Source organism: Myotis nattereri, assembly GCF_964212035.1.
Source record: "Myotis nattereri genome assembly, chromosome: 3".
Classification (NCBI taxonomy): domain Eukaryota; kingdom Metazoa; phylum Chordata; class Mammalia; order Chiroptera; family Vespertilionidae; genus Myotis; species Myotis nattereri.
The window spans coordinates 89,669,625-89,688,220 of NC_138077.1; the positions used below are offsets into that span (position 1 = coordinate 89,669,625).

Sequence of the window (18,596 nt, forward strand, 5' to 3'; positions counted from 1 at the left end):
AGCTAACAATGACCAGAAAGAGCTTTAATGGGAGAAAAAAAAATCAATTAACACTAAGAAAGTTCTCTTTTTCCATATGAATGCATGTGAGTGTCTTACATGCACAGTTTTAAAACTTGTGCAACCTGTTTTATGTTTCAAAAATGCTTTGGTAAGGAACAAGCCTGCTAACCTCAACGTGGTTCTCTCACCATGATATTTCCATTTGCCTCCACTAGTGTCAGAGGTGCATGGATATATTTTACACACACACCAAAAAAAAAAAAGGAAAAGAAAGAAAGAAAGAAAAATACAATACTTTGCTCACTTGTAAAGGCTCAATGCATTTAATACCCCTTTTGCTGAAAACCTTCACCTTTTTCTGATCATTGACAAAACACTGTCAGGAAAGATCAAAATCCCTTCTTCAGCTCATTATAGATCAGCTATCTAGATAGATGGAATGTGAAGAAAGATATTTCATTTTAGAAAAAAATATCCTTTTCAGATAATGCTATCAGCATGTCATAAATTTCTGGCCCATTCTCCATTTATTTTTTAATATTTACCTGCAGAGGGGGTGGGAGGCTTTTTGCATTATTTTGTTCATTCCACCTAGCTCTCTTAATTTTTCCTAAACATTTCTATCATATATGTCCACGGTGTGATATGTAGACACAAAAGCTGAGACCAGATTAAAAATATTAAATATAGGATAAATAATATCAGGCAAATATATATTGTACACAAATAACTTATGGTGCTTTATACATACAAAAATAAAGAATTCTAGGATATGCCTTTGACAAACTTTTCAGTTCATTAAAACTCAAGGTGGTAAATATATATTCTGTTAATGTACCCATCGGAACATTAACTTTCATTTGATTTCTCTGAAGAGAGATATGAATTGATTCATGGATTGGCCAGTGAACTTAAGAACTTCAGGAATTGCTCTTATTTTAACATCATTATTGTTGTTGTTACTAAACCAACGAACTATCACATACTTCACTGAACAAAGTATCTATGGTCTAATTTAGATAAAGTGCTCACCTCCAGGTCCACACACCTTTGCTGGAAGAAGAATTGCTGTCTTCTGATTCATAAAAATAAGAGGGTTGTTTTACGCCATAGGCAATGGGTTAGGAGACCCACAGAGGTGCCTGTTGTAAATGACATCTACCACAGAGCATGAAGTCCAAGCACCACTACATCACTGCATTGCTACACACAAAAGCTTAAAACATTTTATGACTATCCTTGTTGTGCAGCAAATTATCAAAGTATATGAAAAATATCTCAGAATTTAGAGGAGTAAAAAGCCACTTGCTGAACTTAAATGAGGGCCTCAACAAAAAGGAAATGACCCCATTTGGTGGAAAATAAAGAATTAGAAGGGACACTGCAAACAGTACAATTGGTTTTCTGCTTCCCATTATCAACCATAGGACTTTCACAAATTTCTAGAACAACAGAATAAAGCAATCTGTGTATTTCATCTTACACTCATTATATAAAAATCATTATATTTGGATATGTTGCTAGTTGTACTTCAAATTTAGTCTTTTGTACAATAGTGTAGATACTTGAAATTTTAGCCACCTTCCAAGTAAGCACATGGAATTGAATTTTTCATTTAGAAGTGACATTTAAAGATTGCGCACTTTGACTTTTTAATTTTTAAAAAGAGAACATTACGGCCTCCGGAGGTGAAGTGACGGGCACCCTGGCACGGCTGCTTACTGGCAGGGCTGGCAGAGGAGCCAGGCTTCCTGCTTCCAGTGCAGTATCCTCTTCCTACAGCAGCCCATGGAAAGAGGCTGCAGAAAGCTGCTTTTTTATGAATTGCATAAAAGTTCTCAGTGAGCAGCATGTTTTATTTGAACTCATATTTTTAATTGAGCTGTCAATATTTTATGTCCTAGCAGCAAAATACCAAAGTTAATTGCTACTTTTTTTCTCTTTTCTTCTCATTGAAGTCTGAACACTGCTGTACAGATGTCACAAAATGCTGCGTTTTTGAGTTACACTATTGTACAGAACACTAAAATCAGACAAAACCATTAAAATGAAAAATCCATTAAAATGAAATAAAATGGCAGTTTTTGTTAGCATGTGAATTATCAAGTTAGTGTATAAAATGCATAGAAGAACAAACTAAGCTTGGAAAGGACAGCATTTTCCTAATAAAGTAGTTTCGCGTAACTTTTATAGGCTAATCACTTGTATGACCTAGCATTATCTGAACAAGAAAAATTATATATGTACATATCATAGACAGATATATGCACAAATTATATATGTATTTATATGTATATATGTATATATAATCCATATGAAATATGGAAAATAATATACATACATGCATATTTCTTCCAGTTTTCAATAATTTTCAATTTATGAATTAAGATACAATTTCATAATATGCATGTTAGCTCTTAATAGTGATTGTTTCTGCTTATGTTTATCATCTTAGCCAGGAAGTTTTGCTAAAAATTTATTGCTCTCAGTTTGTAAAAAATACAAAGAAAAAATCAAGCAAGCCACAAATATAGTTTTTCTCTTGTAACCCCAAATAAAACCAATTAGTGTGGTGTATTAGCAAAGTATTTATTTAAACAGCTCTCATCTTATGTTCAACCTTTCAATAATTATGCTGTAATAGTTTAAATGACACATTAATGAGATTTATTTGCTTCAGTGATAATATTTATTTTAAATACATAGCCATATTACCTGAAAACCACCTGTTAATGAGCTAGATTATGGCAGATGACTGAATATAAGATTTAATTGATGAATTATCATAAAAGCTGTAAGAAAGAACTAAAAATAAGAAGCACATCATCCTCTGGGCAATAATCAATTATAATATAAGCAACAAAATGAACAAACATAATAATTTACTTCTTGTGTTGTATAAAACTGTTAAAAGAACTAGATGTGAAAGACAGGTAATAAACATCAGTTTAGGATGCGAAAAATACCATCTGTTCTGAACATCTATCAAACACCACAGATCTTCTACCAATGCTCATAGGCTTTTTAAAAAACATATTTTTATTGATTTCAGAGACAAAGGGAGAGGGAGCGATAGAAACATCAATGCTGAGAGAGAATCATTGATCAGCTGCCTCAAGCATGCCCCTTACTGGGGATCAATCCTACAACTCAGGCATGTGCCCTTGACCAGAATTGAATCCAGAACACTTCAGTCCACAGGCCGACTCTCTATGCACTGAGCCAAACCAGCTAGGGCCCATAGGCTTTTTGATGAGCTTTCTAGAAGCAGTGGGGATGAAGAGGGAAAGCACATGTGACTGTCTTTCTCTAATCTGTTTTGAAATATGCTCAGATGCATTGCTGTGCATGTGAAATTTTAAAAAATTCAAACTGTTTCAATGATGCCACATGCAGTTTTTGGGGGAAGTGAAAGTGACATAAGGTCATGGTTGGAGGTGGCACCATGCTCCTGGGTGGAACTGATTGACATCTACTACAGAGAAGACTAGACATCAGGCAGTAGGATAATAGATCACAATAGTCCCGCTAGCTGCAAGAAATTTAGTGACAGAAAACTTCATGAATTAAATTTGCACTAATATTATAGCTACTCTGTGATTTTGATCTCTTTTCATCAATAAAAATAGTCATGGCTGCATAAAGTATACACTTAAGCTTATAACTGAGCTGTAAGTAACATGCTTAATTGTATTCTTTAAGGTGGTCACTAACTAAACTAAATATGATAATTAGACTTTTTTTTTTTACTTTATGTGTGTACTTTGCTATTAACATTAAAACATTTGACACCTATTCATTGAGTTAAAGTATGGAACATACTCCAAGAAAGTTAAAAAGTATGATACACTCATAGATATTTAATATAAATATTTGTTGAATCTATTTGTTATTTCATACTATGTAGGAGTTATTAATCTATGTCAGAGATAATGGGGAAAATTGAATACATATTTATTAAGTGTAATACATAAAGAGAGAATGCTGATTTTAATACATGATGAAAGACACATTATCAGACTGAATGAAATAGAAACAGAAATTTAAATAAAATCTTGCTAGGACAGCTCAACTCCATTTCTCCCAGCACTCAACAATATAATTATGGAGACACACACACAAAAAGTGAAAACTCATGACAAAACAGGACAATGGGAATCATCAATATATGTCACAAGCATATATTTTCTGGAAAATGCCTATGAACTATAAGGCCAAGAGACTTGAACTGAGATAATGAATATTCTTTTCCTCTCTTATGCAATTACAAGGATAAATTCCCAGAATCACAGAATTGGAATTTCTGTAAGAGCCTGTTCTTTGCTTCAAAAGTGCAAGTAAGTTTTATGCCACTCTGAAAACTGAATGTCCATCCTCTATACAATGGCTGCTATTCCAAGGAGGAGAACACTAGTCCAACTCCAGCTATCTTGTTCTTGGGGTAGTGACCCTTCTTCCACAACCACGGGAACACTCTTGAATGAGGGTGACCATATGTCCCAGTTTGCCTGGTGTAACTCTAGTGTATGCTGGTGCCCTGGCTTGGTTATTAATAGAGCCTACTTTCACTCTCAGATTTTCCATTTTTGGACAATAACTTGTTTACCATACCAATAAAATGTATACTCTAGGTACATTATACAGCCAGTTAAATGGGGAATTGGCAGTTGCTTGCTGAATCAGGAAAAAAAAAATACCAACATTGTAAAGTAAAATAGACACAATTAATTCAGGAATTGCCTTCATGTATTGCCCAATAGTATTATTATTGTTTATGTACTTCCTCTGTTCAGAGCATTAGACCAAAATGATATGATGAGAGTTGAGATTAGATTATTATCTTAACCTAATAAGTCTATAGTATCTATATGACAACTAGACCAGTGATGGCAAACCTATGACAGGCGTGTCAGAGGTGACACGCGAACTCATTTTTTTGGTTGATTTTTCTTTGTTAAATGGCATTTAAATATATAAAATAAATATCAAAAATATAAGTCTTTGTTTTACTATGGTTGCAAATATCAAAAAATTTCTATATGTGACAGGGCACCAGAGTTAAGTTAGGGTTTTTCAAAATGCTGACACGCCGAGCTCAAAAGGTTCGCCATCACTGCACTACACATTGATTAAGAAACCATATGTATCTTTTCCCCTCTAATTTGCATATAAGAGGTATTTATCCAATATCCATGCTAAGAGAATGTGGAATCAGAGACAATCTGAGTACTCTGTTAGAAAGTACAACACTGGATAATATTTTCTCTTCCATACATAAGCAAACAAAACAAAAAGCATATGTGGGGCCTTTCCTAAAGAAGGCCATTTCTTTGTAATATATTCAATCATACTCAAGGAAGATCGCACAGAAGAAGAATGATGAATAAGGTAATATGAAAAATAAAAAAAACACATCATAAAGGGAAAATGAATAAAATAAGAAATATATGAGATAATTTTAAAAACCAACTAAAGACCTAAAATCTGACTCAGAGGTAACCAAGAGCATCTTGATGCTAGAAAGCAAAAGAAAAAAAGAATTGTAGGAAAAATTGAAAGCTCTTACACATGTGGAGATAATATGAAAGAAGAATTAAAATGATTGAAAGAAGATGATAGCTATAGTGTATAGAAGGTGGGCTCAACCTCAAAAAACATCTGAAGCAGAATTAAGATAATTGGGACTATAATGATTAAAAATAAATCTTGAAATAGAAATGTACTCCATAAGAAGATTGAATGTCCTTACCACCTCATAAACAACATTAATGACCCCTCAATTGGGCAGATTCCAGAAATGCTTAGTATTTTAAGAATACATTTAAAAATGTTAGCAACATCGAAGTAGGTAATTCTCAAAATGGGAGGATTATGACTTCTTTTCACTAGTAATTGCCAGAGATACCAGAGTAAATAGCTGTAAGTCAGAGAGGAAATTTTATATTCTCAAATGTTGTTTCTTTGTGGAAACTTAGAAAATATACTTTTTCCGACATTATGGGACTAAACAACCAAGAATATAATGAGTATTAAGAATTTAAGGTTAAAGTTTCTGTGTTATAAAAATATGACATTCAGTCCAGTTTGGTGTGGCTCAGTGGTTGAACATCGACCGATGAAGCAAGAGGTCACTGGTTCCATTCATAGTCAGGGAACATGCTGGGTTGTGGGCTTGATCCCCAGTAGGAGGTGTTCAGGAGGCAGCTAATCATTGATGTTCCTCTTTCATTGCTATTTCTCTCTCTCTCTATCCCTCTCCCTCTCTCTCTAAAAATCAATTAAAAATTTAAAAATGTATGGCATTTCTGTTATCCTTACCAAAGCACACTCCTTATTATTTAAAAATAAAATAAAATAAACAAAATCAAACAGAATGAATCAGAAGGTAAGGTTTGTATACTCCCAGCTAATGGTACCATCTTTAGTAAATCACTTAACATCTCTGACCTTGGTTTTATCCATTTATAAATAGAATAATTATAATATCTGCTTCATAGCTTTGTTGTGAGTATAAAAGAAGATAATTAATATGAAAGTGATCTTGTAACACTTTGGTTATACTAATGTAAGGAATTATTATTAATCTTTTAGGGTTTTGCAAATTCTTTAGGAGGAACATCAGTCATTTTCACATTCCTTTCTGGAAATGACCCTACTCATGGTGCATTAACACTTTTCTCAATGAATAAAGAATTGGAACAGAATAAGCATGGCACATAGAAAAACATCCCTTGTTAAGTATTTCAAATGCTAATTTTAGCATTGGTTATATAACAACAAATACTTCTTTGAACATTTGCTCCTAATAAAGCTCCAGTCTTGCAACTTACCACAGTCTTTATCTACTTGTTTCTTTTATTGGGCATATTCATTAATGATATTTTCCTACTTATAGATTTTAATTTCCTATTCCTCAGTGACTCCATCTATCAACAACAATCAGCAATTATTTTTAACTGATTATCTGAATTTCCCAGTAAAATTACTTAGTGTTTTTAATTATATTTGAGAATGGAGTACTCTATATTGTATCTTCATGTATTTTTATTTTCTTCTGAAAGAAATGCTGTTCACAAAGAATTTTGAGTATATGAAAGATGTGTATGGTATAGTATTTAGCAAAAAAATAATGCAAATTTAGTATACAGAGGAGCTGATTTTGTCCATGTAATTCAGAAAGGAAGGAAACATACTTAAACAATAATAGTAGATATCCCTAGATTTCTTTTCCTCTTTATTTTTCTTATCTCTCTTTATTCATTTCATAAGTTGCATAATTATAGTAAATTAGTGACCTGGTGCACAGGTTTGTGCACATTGAAAGGAAATTAATTAGAAGGAATATTTTAATATTGCTATTTGCCCATTTTCTATAATAGAAGTGTCAACCAAATTCATGATCGGCAATGGCAGGTCAAAACACATGCGTGCGATTTGTGCCAGCAAGAGCTTTATATGTATTGTGCATGCACAAGTCAACTTAGCCTTTTATATATATATATATATATATATATATATATATATATATATATATATAGAATAAAATTGCTTAATTATACCTACTTTCTGATTTAGCTAAACTTTTTCCAGCCCAGTGAAGAACCCCAACTTCTCTTTCAGGTAATTGTCAGCAACACAGCAGTAAATATCAACACAAAACAGATTATTATTATAGAGCATGCAGGGAGAACAAAGTGTAAAATATTTAACTGCAGCAGTGTTTGATTATATTCTGTGCAGTGAGAAAACCAGAAGTCATTCTCAAGCTCCACCATTTCTTCTTTTCAGACAGGTCAAATTTCTAAGCTTTCTAAATCTCCATTTTCTGGCTAATGAAAAGAAAATAGGATTCCACTGAGTCTCCTATCTACCTACTCCAAGACTTCTGTGAGGATCAAATGTGATGAGGCACAGGAAAATGCTTCACAGACATTTGGTTAAAGTGTAAAATGTTTGCACCTGACTATAAAGCAAGTCATGTTCCTGGACTGAAGAAACTCCAAGGAGGCTAGTCACTAAGGAAAGGAAGCCTGGTGTTGCTATGTGACATCATAACCAGGTGCCCACAGCCACTGTTTCTGGGCTGGGCAAGTCTGTGGGCTGCATTTTGCCCAATGGGGTCTCGGCAGCATTGGCTGCGATTTGGTGGGCTCTCGCTCCAGGGTGGTGGCGGGGCCTGTGTCCCACTTGGAGGAAGCCGAGTGTTGCTTTGTGGGCACCAGGTCTGTGGTTCCATTTATTGTTAAATGGCCTGTTGCTAGGGAGAGGAAGCTGGGCGTTGCTACATGACATCATTACCCAGGGCCCACAGCCATCGCTTCCAGGCTGGGATGAGCTGTGGGCGACATTTGCACCATGGAGTCTTGGCAGCTTCAGGGTGGTGGTAGGGCCTATGTCCCATTTAGGGAAAGCCTGTGTTGCTTTGTGGGTGCCAGGTCAGTGGTGTCGTTTCTCTGTAAATGGCCAGCTCTTGCGTTGAGTGTCTGCCCCCTGGTGGCCAGTGCATGTCATAGTGACCGGTTGGATGGACACTTAGCATATTAGCCTTTTATATAGATAGATAGATATATAGATGTCTACTAAAAATATAATAGAGGAAGACAGAGTTCTTACAAGCCAAGTCAGAGAATGCATTGAAGAGAAAGGGAAGCCAAATAGGATAATTGTAAAAAGGGATATGGTAAGATTGCCAGAAGATACAAGTGAATAGGTACAGGCAGAAAAAAAACAATGTAAAGTTTTTTGATGAAAAGCTTTGGCATAGAAGCTGCTATTCTCCAGCTTGGTGTCTAGATTATGAAGCTATAGGAAGAACAAACTGAGAGGAGTCACAGTCAAAGCACTAGGAGGAAAGGATCATTTTGGCAGCTGCAAATTGGCAATTGATTAGAGGACCATGCTCAAAGCAGGCAGAGCAGGGAGGAGTTGTGCAGTGGTCAAAATGAGAGGTGGCCATTTCACCGACCTACTTAAGTAGCTGTAAGAAATGTTTCTAAGAAGGCACAATTGACTCACTCAGAATAAATTGGAAAGATGGCAATAAATCATATGCTTCCAGAAAATAGCAACAGGGTGGGATATTAATATAAAGCTACCTTTATATAAGTAAAGATGACATTATTTCCAAACAACTTAAGTATTGTGAATATATCAGTAAATAGATATATGGAAGTTAAGTGAAATAACTCAGAGTAAGTCTTAAATAAAGAAGAATGTAACACAACCCTAGTTGATAGAACCTATTTTATGAGAAGTTAGTATATGCTGTCAAATAAACACTACCTGCCAAATAGTCCCTTTTTAGATATAAGACAAAGGCTCTTGCTTATTGATCCAAAGCCATTGCTTTCCAACCAATCTGTCAGCAAAATATTATAATTATGAAGTCAACTCTGTGCTAGATATCATAGGCAATTAAAGGTATTTCTTCTTTCAAGGAACCTATATTCTTGTTAGGAAGCTCTAACAAATACAAGTTAATAATTCCAAGGATATGTATTATAGTTTTGTTACTATAGTGAAAAATTAAAAAGAACCCCCATAAAACATCATTAGATATACTGATAAATTAAAATCTGGCTTATTCATTTGAAGATATGCTATACTTTAGCTAAAATGAACATATCTAAATGTGTTAGTATCAATAAATCTCATAAGATGTTCTGACAGGAAAAATGCAAATACAAAAGTATAGGAATACCTTATAAAAATTATATACTGTATATATTTATACCACTATACATAGCATGTGTATATTTGTGTATATAGAGTATATAAATCCATCTAGTATTTATTTACACTTTTATTATGAAAATAAATAGAACAAAAGCATGAATGGGGAAATTAAAACTGAGAGGGAGATAAAGAGAGAGAAGGGGAGATGATAAGGAACTGAGCTGGGAGGGGACTAGAGGAGAAGGGAAGGAAGAAACCAGGAACTTGCAATGAATTAGCAAGAAAATGTAGGAAAGGGTTACAAGGAGGGAGGGAACCAGGGAGGACTTAGGGAACAATGGGGAGTGACACAGGACTTTAAGGATGGGAAAACTTGAAAGGAAAATAGAGGTATAAAAGAGCAGCATGAAAGGAGTGTGAAATCCATGCTCATTCCAGTAAATAGTGAGTAACCATTAAGAGTTGTTCCAAAAGAAGTAACATTAGAGAAGTTAGGTGGATGCAAAATGGTGAAGAGTCTCAGGGGGTCTATAAAATCATTTTAACGGGTTTCTTTAGTTCATTTGTCATAAACTTTCCTGACTTTATGAAATGAGGGTTTCCTACTATACTACAACTCATCTCCTTCTACCACCTATTACTTGTGCCTGGTCCACTTACCTGTGTAAAGAACTTTCAGTGTTATTTTAATTATGCAATAGTTATTTAAACAATCTTTTCAGCCCAAACCAAGAAATCTTCCTCCTTTCACTTAGTAATTCTTCAAAATCAAGTTTATTTAAGATAGTAACTCACTATCTTAACATAAATTTTGAAAAGTGGATGCTGATGAACACCAACCAGATTCCACTTCTAGCCTACGGCACTCATTCCCCAGCAATGGTTGACTCCTCTGAGCTGTTCTGGAATTGTCTTCATCAAAGAAAGCAAAATCCCAATGTCACACTAACCCTGAACTTTAAAAAAAATTCTTTAGTGTTGAGAGCTTTACAAATGTAAACAACCCCCCTTCTTCCCCTTTGCTCCCTACCACCCAGTATCCCTACCCCTACCCCAGGCCTTCACCACCCTATTGTCTGTGTTCATGGGCAATGCATATATGCATATACATTTTCTTCTTGTCCTTTGACCCCACCCCCCTTCCATGTGAGATTCATCAGTCTGTCCCATGTTTCCAGGCCTCTGGTTTTATTTTATTCATCAGTTTATTGTGTTCATTAGATTCCACATGTAAGTGAGATCATCTATATATATAAAAGCCCGGTGATCAGAATGACAGGGATGACTGGTCGCTATGACGCGCACTGCGGGCCAAAGGGCCAGATCTGGGAACCAATTGACGCCCCCGAAACCTTCCATGGCCCCTCCCCCCATCCAGCCCCACCCCCAATAAGCCCCCCCACCCCCTGTTTGGGGATGAGGCCGGTGGCCAACCACCCACAGCCCCTCCCCCCCACCAGCCAACATCCCACAGCCCCTTCCCCCAGCCGGCCAACCTCCCTCAATCCCTCCCCCCTGATGACTGGCCCCCCAATAGGCCTCGATGTCTGGACAGGCAGAGGGACCCCACTCATGCATGAATTTGTGCACCAGGCCTCTAGTATACATATATTTGTCTTTCTTTGACTGGCTTATTTCACTTAGCATAATAATCTCCAGGTCCCTCCATGCTGTCTCAAAGGGTAATAGATTCTTCTTTTTTTTACAGCTGCATATTACTCCATTGTATAAATTTACCACCATTTTTTATCCATTTGTCTACTGGTGGGCACTGGAGCTGTTTCTAGGTCTTAGCTATGGTACTAGTAAATCGTGCTGCTATGAACATAGGGGTGCATATATTCTTTCTGATTGGTGTTTCAGGATTCTTAGAATATATTCCTAGAAGTGGAATCACTGGGTCAAATTGCAGTTTCATTTTTAATTTTTTGAGGAAAATCCACACTGTTTTCTATAATGGCTGCACCAGTCTGAATTCCCACCAGCAGTATACTAGATTTTTCTCCACATCCTTGCCAGCACTTGTGTGTTAGGTGGTAACTCATTGTCATCTTAATTTGCATCACTCTGATAATTAGTGATGTTGAGCAATTTTTTCATATGTCTCTAGACCATTTGTATGTTATCCTTGGTCCTCTGACCATTTTTTAATGGATTGTTTGTCTTCCTTTTGTTGAGTTGTATGAGTTCTTTATGTATTTCAAAAATTAACCCCTTATCAGATAACCTTTTATTTTTTTAAATCCTCACCTGAGGATATGGAGAGAGAGAGAGGGAGAGAGAGAGAGAGAGAGAGAGAGAGAGAGAGAGAGAGAGAGAGAGAGAGAGATGAGAGAAACATCAATCAGTTGCCTCCCCTAGGCACTAGACTAGGGATTGAACCCACAACCTAGGTATGTGCCCTGACTGAGAATTGAACCTGAAACCTTTTGGTGTATGGGGCAATGCTCCAACCAACTGAACCACCTAGCCAGGGCAGAAGGGACAACTTTAAAAGTAATCCTAGCTTCATACTCCTAGAGCAGTCATCTGAGACCTTTTTTTGTGACTGCATTGCAACTTTGACTTCTAACCAATTCTGCTTTCTTTGCAAGGAAATATATGTTTCAGAGTCTTTTCCTGGGGAACTTCACCTAAAACAATAAGAACATTTTATTTCTGCCTACCTATATAAGTTCATAAGTTCTATTGACTTACTTCTATCTAATAATTTATTTAATGAATAATCATTCCCAGATTTTTCTCTGGCCACATAAAATAGGTTAGTGTGAATGTTCATTGTTTGACTTACATTTAAGTGTTCATTACAAAGCCATCAAAGATTGTAACTCTTTAAGGGCAGACCATACATACTATAAACCCGATCTGTATGGAAGATGGAACAATGATACTACCAAATAGACAAGAATAACACAATTTGTTTGTTTTGGTTTTGATGATTGAAATCATTATTATGAATCACTACTCTGGTGTCTTGTCTATAAGTTTCTATTTTGTAGAATTTACAGTTTTATTCATAGGATTAATTATTTTATTAAGGCTGTTTTTCTGCCAATATAGGAAATAAACACCAGCTCTTTTCTTTTAAAAGAGCTGGTGATTATTTTTTTTAAAATGGAAAACATAACTGTGTTTTAGAGTTTTGAGAGAAAAAGATCCCCATTTATGTTCCAAACAGAAGAACACAAGTCCAATCACTATAATACTTAGCGGCTCAGTAAGGCACAGTTTGGGGATATGGTGCTGGTAGTGGGGTATGTTTTGCAATGTTTTTGTAGGTGATCCTGATAGCCACTTCCTCTTCTGCCTTGTGGGAAATTCAAAATAAAGAAAATGGCCTAAAGCATTTGCTCTGATAATGTAAAATACTGTTAGCAGGACTTATATATGATATAAATCAATTTTCAAATTCTTATAAAGCAATGTCAGTGTGGTATAAGTAGGAGATGATGAGATTAAAATCATGTTAACAATTTTTATTGGTTTGGTACCATTTTACAATTTTGCTTTTTAATTATGTAAATATATAACTATTTAAAAATACTCTTCTTTTAGAAATACGGATTTAATCACTAGCAATTGTCTTCCAAGGCAATATATGTAGATTAAAAGAAGATTAAAAAATTTGGTTTGAGTATAATTTATTTTAATGTATTACTTTTAAAATATCCCCAAACAACTATAAAGGGATCAAAATAAGCCTATTATGAACCATAAACTTATCAGCTGCTTCATGTAAAATATGTATAGAAAAGGCATATTCCTTGCCTTGCTAATACTGCAGTGCATCCTTGAGTGAACACTGACTTCTGAATGCTTCATGTTCTTTTATAATGAATTATTCACAAGTTCCATACCAGAACTATGCTAAGGTGCTAAGTTCATGTCAATGAGTTGTTTGTGATTCATACAGATGTAGTGAACAAATACCTAAGCTTTTTCTTTACATATAAGTCCAACATTTTGTATAGAATAACTGCCATCAGCACAAAAATAGATAACTTGAAAAGCAACTGCTCTGATAAAATGAATTTCTTTTTTTAAAAAAAGTATCTATTTTTTAAGGACACAGCTGGGAAAAATTTCAGAGTAACTTGCTGTGCAAGTTATGCTTGCAAATCTCATTAACAGTAATGGAATTTTGAATGTAACAACTAGCACATTGATTTGAACATTTTCCCAACATGTATAATTTATTTTTAGAAAAGCACTTTTTTTCAGAGCACGAAGAGTTCAGAAAACTTGTATTTCTAGCAAGTATGGCATTACATATGGATGATTCTTTAATAAAAATTTATAGTAATAAAAGGGTAATATACTAATTAGACCGGTCGACCAGACATCTTCTGGTTGTCTAGTCCTCCTTCCAGACAAAACCACAGTGGTAGGGGCTGAGACAGAAGCGGTTAGGGGCGATCAGGCAGGCAGCCAGAGGAGGCTAGGGGAGATCAGGCCAGCAGGTGAGCAGTTAGGAGCCACTGGTCCCTGATTGTGAAAGGAACATCCTCCAAGGGGTCCCAGATTGGAGAGGGTGCAGGCTGGACTGAGGGACCACCCCTCATGCAAGAATTTTGTGCACTAAGCCTCTAGTAAAATTATAAAACACTCAAATAGAAACCACAAAAGGTGTTTCTAATATTTAATGGAACAGTAAAACACTAACCAAAGTAATTTTGGGGTCTCTTTCTCATAAGATTATGTATTAAGTTTTAAGTTTATGTATTTACTATCTGCATTTATTCACCACAATAAAATTTTTATCCTCATAAAAATATTTATGATACCATTTGGAGAAATTCCTTGGAAAAAAAGTTTGTAGTTATGTTGTTCAAAAACTAGCAAACAGACATCAAAGTAGAGAGAGGATCTGACTTATTATGCCCATGGTACTTAGTATGGTAGAGACTACTAATCATTTGCTAATACCAATCCCCCTACAATAATTTTATCTAAGTATGTGACTTTCAGAATTAAGACTATATTCCTAGATTATCTTGCAGCTAGGCATAGCCATATTACTAAATTATGGCCACTGAAATATAAGCAGAAGTGTTATGTGGCAACTTATGAAGAAACGGGATGTACAGTAAACTTCTCCTCTTTTCTACTTATCCCTTCCCCAGTGACACACTTAAACAAAAGATAATGGTATCTACAATATTGAGAGAGATAAAAGCTAGAGAACAGTATTTTTAAGTGACCAGACATGAGTGATTTTGATTGCTTATAAAACAGCATGAATTATTTTATTGCATTGTGTGGCACTGTATTATATTGTATTTCATCATGAGTAAATGCATTTTAATATTGTGCATATTTTACTTTCCTCCTTGAATTTTAAATACTTTAACTCTATATATTTCAGGAAAATATGGACAATGCAGAAGAGAGCTAGGCAGAAATGAACAACCTTAACAAAAGAATTAAAATAATGTCCTTTATAATCAGGTGCAATTTTCTAACAACATATTTTTTAACTTTTTAAAAAACAAAATCAGCCTCTGTTTGTGTCCAAACTCAAACAATGGATGAGAATCTGTACGAATAGTGAATAAGAGTCTGTCCTTAATAATAGCCTGAGCTATATGTTTAAATAATGTTCTTATTTTATATTATCAAAGTGGGCATTACTAGGTTTGAGTATACCGTATGTGAATAAGTTGTTTTATGTTTTGTGTTCCAGCTCCACTCCAACTCCTCTCATGCTCAGGGTTATGCAGTAAAATTATTTTTATATTATTTCTCTTTTTTGCAAAATAAAGAATCATGTGGGCAAGTTTTTCAACAGTCGAGAAAGATCACTGAGACTTTCACTACAGAGAAAAAAATAAAATAAAATAAAATGAGGAATTCATGTGATATTGACAAACTCAAGTGAAATTGGAAATACAGCCAAAGAGATTATTCCTAGATGAGATTACTGCTACAATAAAAATCTCACTTGTACTTAGTAATGTTTGTTTTTAAATTTAATGGATTATATACTTAAACTTCTGTTTAAAATAATACCAAACTAAATATTGAACCATCAGAAACATGCAGAGATGAGACAGTCTGCTGGAAATAGAAAACAAGGTGTTTATAAATTTGCCTGTTTAAGAAGGAAACATTTAATATTTTAAAGTATCTTAAAGTCCAGATAATGGTCAAAGCATCTTTTACTAATCATGATGAACATCTAAATATTTTATGAACAAACATGTTCCAAATGGTGGGGGGCAGAGATTCTAGTCATGTTTCTGTTTAAATTTATAATTACCACCAACAAATACTTTGCGTCTCCTCTGAGCATGGCAGTATGGTAATAATGATCAGCTCACTGACCGCCATCTAGATGTCCAATGCTAAATTAAGTTTCTCTGATTTATGTTCATTGCTTTATTTGTGCCTTGGCTCATCTGTTCTTACAAGCTGCTCTGTTGTGCTCCTACCAGCAAATTATGTGACAGTACCAACCTGGTGCTAATTTACTGAACTCTGTGCTACCAACAAAACACTTCTTAGTTTATATATATCCCTGCCCGTTATTATTTTTTTCCTACCTCCCTTTGTCTCTAAGTGAACACTGCCAAGTCAATAATATATCTGGAGTAATTAAAAAACAAATAAAGCAACTCATCTTTACACTTTTCCATCTGTTGGTCTATGTTAGTTTACATCCTTTCCATACCCTTGTGAAATCTATAAAATTTCCACTTAGTTACTAAATTCAGTTGGCCTAGATCCTCTATTTCCTAGAAAACCTTTAAAAAATATAAATTTGAATAAGTCACTTATTAATTAATGACTCTTCAATGGATCATAAAAATTAAACTTAAAAATCCTCTTTTAGTATCTAAATCACCTCAGCTACTAGTCTCATTTCCCATTCTCAGTACCATACAATTATTCCATAAGAAAACTTGAAGTCCCCTGGATTTACAACACTATGTCCCTCCCCAATGCATTTGTGTGCACTAGCCCTTTCTTTCGGAATATGGCTCAACTTCTATCAAGCCTTTGTCACTCCTACTCAAGCCCTTAATCCAGTTTATGAAAATGCCTCTACTTATGTACCTATAGCATCCAGTGATTATAAATACCTAAACTTTATCATCCTTTCTTTAAATTATTCATTTACCTATCTCTCTCCCTGACCAGATTATGCTTCATGAAACCAGAATCAAGTTCTTTGTACCTTTTCAATAACAAATTCCTGAAATATTTGAACCATGTTTATTTATTCCTGTAACTCAAGAACTTAACACAATTTGCTTTTCATGTAGTAGGTGCTCAATAAAATTATTTGAATGTATGAATAAATAGAAGGATAAGCAAATATGCATTTGTAAGGCAAACTCTTAACTTTAGTCCCTTTCTTATAATCTTCCAAGATATTACTAATGTTAATTTTTATAATTGTTGTAATATTTAAGTTCAAGTACATGGTAAATTTTATTAGTGCAAACTTTCCTTTGTTTAATATTAATATTTTATGAGGAGATAAACATCTAATATTAAGTTATTTCAAATTCAAATAAAGTTTTCTCCTGAACTTGGACAATCCAAATAGAGATCAATAAATTATCTGAAATGTCCACTTCTCTGTGCCAAATAGTCATATATTTTTATTAAAACCATGCTATTCTACTCTACCTACTGCACAGGGAGATTCCACTCTATAGACTTTTTCTGTACTTTAAATATTCAGCTTTTGGTAATAACCCAATCAAAAGTTCTCAAAATAAGAATTAAATAAGTTGAAAATAAAATAGCAATCCATTTACACAACATCAATATTGTCCAAATAGATCAAAATAAAAGAATAAAAAACTAGTAATATAATATTACTATCTATGCTGAGATAATTTCAAAGATGACCAATCATCATTGTGATAGTTTTCATATATGTCTATATTTCTGAAAAATAAATATAAGACAAAAGTAAATGTCAAGATCAACATATCAAGCTATTGCTACATGATCTTCTACAAATGACATTCTTGGCTTAAATACAATATGAAATAGAGGTATTGTAACCAAGGTAGTTGAATATGTTAATTATATGTCTGTTTGATATATAACATCTTCAAATATATATCCTATATAATAAAGACATAATATGCAAATTGACCCTCACTCCATCATGCCATCACAAGATGGCTGTGCCCACAGCCAAGGCAGGGTTCCCGTAATGAGCTGTAATGAGCAATCAGCAGGGACCTGAGACTGCGTGGTGCCTGGCCAGGGCGGGGGACCTAAGGCTGTGCCCCCTCCCCCCAGTGGGGCTTGACAGGGGACCTCAGACTGTGCCTCCCACTCTGGTGCCAGGCCGGGGGACCTCAGCCCAGGCCCCTGGCCCAGCACTGGGCTGGGGAACCTGAGGTTGTGCACCCCACCTGGCAGGGATTGATGGTGGTGGGGCTGGCCAGGTCTGGATCTTGCCCAATGGGGGTGGGGCCAACCGGGTCTGGGGCTCATGCAATTTTGAGGTGCATGAGGGTGGGCAGGGACTTGACTCTGGGTCCCGCGGTGTGCCCCAGACTCTGACAGGAGGGAGGATTTTCATATACATTTTACTAATTTTCTTTCATCTCTGACACTTCCTATTATAGAGAAAGGGCAAATAGCAATATTAAAATATTTCCTATAATTAATTCCCTTTTAATGTGCATGGATTTCATGCACTGGGCCACTAGTGTGTGTGTGTGTGTGTGTGTGTGTGTGTGTGTGTGTGTGTGTGATATATATATATATATATATATATACATATACACATATATTAACAAATGTGTAATTTAGAAATAACTCATTGTTTCTTACTGACAAACCAATGAGTATAATAACATACCTTTCTGTTTTTCACTCATTAAGAATATTTCATTGACATTTATTTTTAAAGAAAAAAAATCATTTATATCCATAAATGTATGTCACTT

At 35.0% G+C, this 18,596-nt stretch overlaps 1 protein-coding gene across 4 annotated transcripts in view; it reads right to left on the bottom strand.

Moving 5' to 3' along the window:
• Nucleotides 1-18,596, bottom strand: part of CADM2 (cell adhesion molecule 2) — a 1,196,033-nt gene that overhangs the window by 299,630 nt on the left and 877,807 nt on the right. The window lies entirely within an intron of this gene.